Raw genomic sequence first — 3,391 nt, forward strand, 5'->3', positions numbered from 1 at the left:
ACAATAATTCAAATTTGTAAAGTCGCGTTTTAAAAGGGCCGTTTTACCTCCAAAAACTTCGACCAACCCCCCCCCCCCCCCCCGGATTGGGCATTGCCTTATTTGAAGGCGTTAAGGATTTTGCAAAAATTCATTCAGAAATATTCTAACTCCTGTTATATTTTTCTTCTTGTTAAATTCTCAAGCATTTTGTCATAATGTCTGAAGAGCGAAAAGTAAGAGTTTCATTATATTGGGGGGGTAAGGTTATGGTGGCGAATAAGAGGGTGTTTGGCTAAGCTTATAAGCTGGTCAAACTAGCTTATAAGCACTTTTCGGCTTATCTTGGCGTTTGGTAAAGTTAAAAGTGTTTATAAGTCAAAAATAACTCAAAAGACATAAGCTGGTCACCCCCAGTTTATGAATTTTTAGCTTACAAGCACTTTAAGTTTGATGAAGATTTTTACTATTTTATCCTTAAAATATTCCTTTTTAGAACAGAACTCCTACATCGATACTCAATGCCTCAAGTATTCAACCTAAACCCCCCACCCCCACCCCACCCCACCCCTTCAACTCTGCAATTCTCATTGACTATTTACGATAAGCAAATTCTTTATTCCTTTGTGTGATTGTGTATTAATCTTTAAACTGTATGTAATAAATGAGGACATATCAAATTTTTGGTGTATTGCTTTCTAAGTGTTGTGTTGAAGAGGACAAGTTTCTCTTCAAATAATTTATCCTATTTAGGTTTATTTTTTACTGAGAAACTTTTGTCAATTTATTAATTATTATAACTTATGATTATATGCTTATCATAAAATAAATTATATTTATCATAAAAATTATCTTATCTAAGCACAGTTGTATTTAAAATAAAATGACAAATAGAATATTTTGTATTTAAATCGATCTGGAATCTAAAATTTTGAAGAAATTACGACCTTATAAGTGTAAACAGTTATAAGGTTATTAAGTCATTTTAATAGAAAAAGAGCTTATTAGTATTTTTTTATCAAATACTGCAACAACTTATTATCAATTTCAGCACTTGTACCCAAACACGTTACTGCTTATTTATTAAATCAGTTTCAGCACTTAAAAGTGTTTTTCAGCACCTAATACTTATCAGCTACTTCAAATCAGCTAATCCAAACGGGCTCTAACTCAGTGAGTTATAGTTTATCTCCATAGAGTCATGTTAAGTTGCCACTTACAATGGAGTATGATAGACTGGTATCCTTGTTGTGTAATAAAATGAGTGTGAGCAAATATTCGGTGAACCTTAAAGTAATCGGAAGATATCCGATTCTCTCACTTCGCAAGGGGTTGCTTGTTACGCTAAGATTAACATCGAGGATGATGAAACTCTGAGAGATTTTTTGGGGATTCCGGATGAATACCGGGAATTAATTTTGATAAAAGTGTTGGAAATGTACGTGAAGGTTGAAGACGTTCGCAATAATGAGGTTGCGCAAAGCAGGGATAACCCTCAATCATCGGATGGTTATTCTGGAGCAGTTTTAGCCGAACAGGTTCCGGCTCAAAGAGTTTGGCCGGATTTAAACTTATCTCCACGGGCGAATGAGGAGTGAGGAAATAATTTCTCTCCTACTATACATAATCCACAAAACGAGTGGTAAACTTCAATTTTCCTTTGTGTTACGATGTTTGTTTTTGTTGTATTGATTTTGTGTTAACATTCATATATTCCACAGGGGGTACCGTCCAGATATGAATTTTACAAGTTATGAACCCACGCCCAGTTGGAATATGCGTAGTTCTGGTGTGTTGGATCATAGTGGTCCATCCGGGAGTCATCACCAATAGGATAATGTCCATCATGGAATGTCAACACACTACGACTTGTAAGTGAATTGATATAGTTATATGTAATGTATTTATCACTTTGAGTAGCTTATTATTTTGTTGTTTGTGCAGTGAAAACGAGCAACTTGATGGTCCTGTCCTCACTCAGTTGCCTGTAAATGATGTATTTACTCGGGATTTGGCAAATGCGCAGAGTCAGGAAGATAATAGAGATTATGACAACAATGTCGATGAGTCTGGAGATGACACACCCTTTCCTAACGATGGTGATGATGTGGAGGAAGAGAATGCAACCTGATTTGACGAGGGAGCATGCTCCACCTCCCGTTAGACCAAGAGTGTACGAGTCTCACGTGTTGTTTCATTCAAGGCATATTCCCTACCTTGATCATTTGCCAAGTATGCCGAATGTGGATGCCCTCACAAGGGATTTTGACGAAATTCGGATAGCAATGTGGGATGAATCTAGACCAACAGTGCTGGCAAATGGCATGCTTTTTCCTAATAAAACGGGCTTAAGCAGGGCGGTGAAAATGTATAGTGTAAAAGAGTGTCGTGGATGATGATATGGGAGTCAAGTCCGGATGTATACAAGGTTGTTTGTCGTAGATGGTTTACGCGTTGTCATTGGATGTTGTGTGCGAGCAAGAAGAAAATAGGGTTGTGAAAAGTGGGTAAATATATTGGCACCCACAATTGTGAAATGGACACATTCAATGGGAATCACTTTAACTTGGATGTTGACTTAATTTCTCTTCAACTTATTTCACACATTGAAGTGTCCATAAGGTACAAGATCAAAGAGTGTATTACATCTGTCCACCAGGAATATGTGTGTACTATTACCAAAAGAAAGGTATATCTCGGGCGCAAACGTGCATTTGAAATTGTTTATGGTGATTGGGATAAGTCATTTGCATCTCTACCCAGGTACATGGTCGCATTGCAACACTTTAACCCCGGGACTGTTGTTGAATGGAAGCTTGAGCGGAGTGCAGGAAAACTGGAATATATATTTAGATACGTGTTCTAGGCATTTAAACCAACAATTAATGGTTTTGTGCATTGTCGTCCGGTAATATCCATAGACGGTACTCATGTCTATGGAAAGTATGATATTAAGTTGTTGATCGCCGTTGTAGTAGATGCCAATGGACAAATATTTTCCCTAGCTTTTGCCATATGTGCCAATGAAAGCCAAGAGACGTGGACGCTATTTTTGAACCACTTGAAGGATCACGTTGTCAAACAACGTTCAGGTATTTGTCTAATATCTGATCTGCATGGGGGTATATTAAGTTTTGTAGAGCATTTGCCTGAATGGCAGGAATCGTATGCATACCACTGTTACTGTGTAAGGCACCTGAAGGCCAATTTCCAGAAGAAATATCCCAACAAGGACTTGCATGATTTAATGTGGATGGCTGCAACTGATCACCGGGAGTGTAAATTTAGGAGGCGCATGGAATTGATCCGGCAGGAAGATGAAAGAGCTTATCATTGGTTGATGCGACATGAGCTTCACCAGTGGACATTGAATACGGATGGTGGAAGACGATGGGGAACCCTGACTACAAAT

Source organism: Nicotiana attenuata, chromosome 10 (genome assembly GCF_001879085.1).
Source record: "Nicotiana attenuata strain UT chromosome 10, NIATTr2, whole genome shotgun sequence".
NCBI classification, from domain to species: Eukaryota; Viridiplantae; Streptophyta; class Magnoliopsida; order Solanales; family Solanaceae; genus Nicotiana; species Nicotiana attenuata.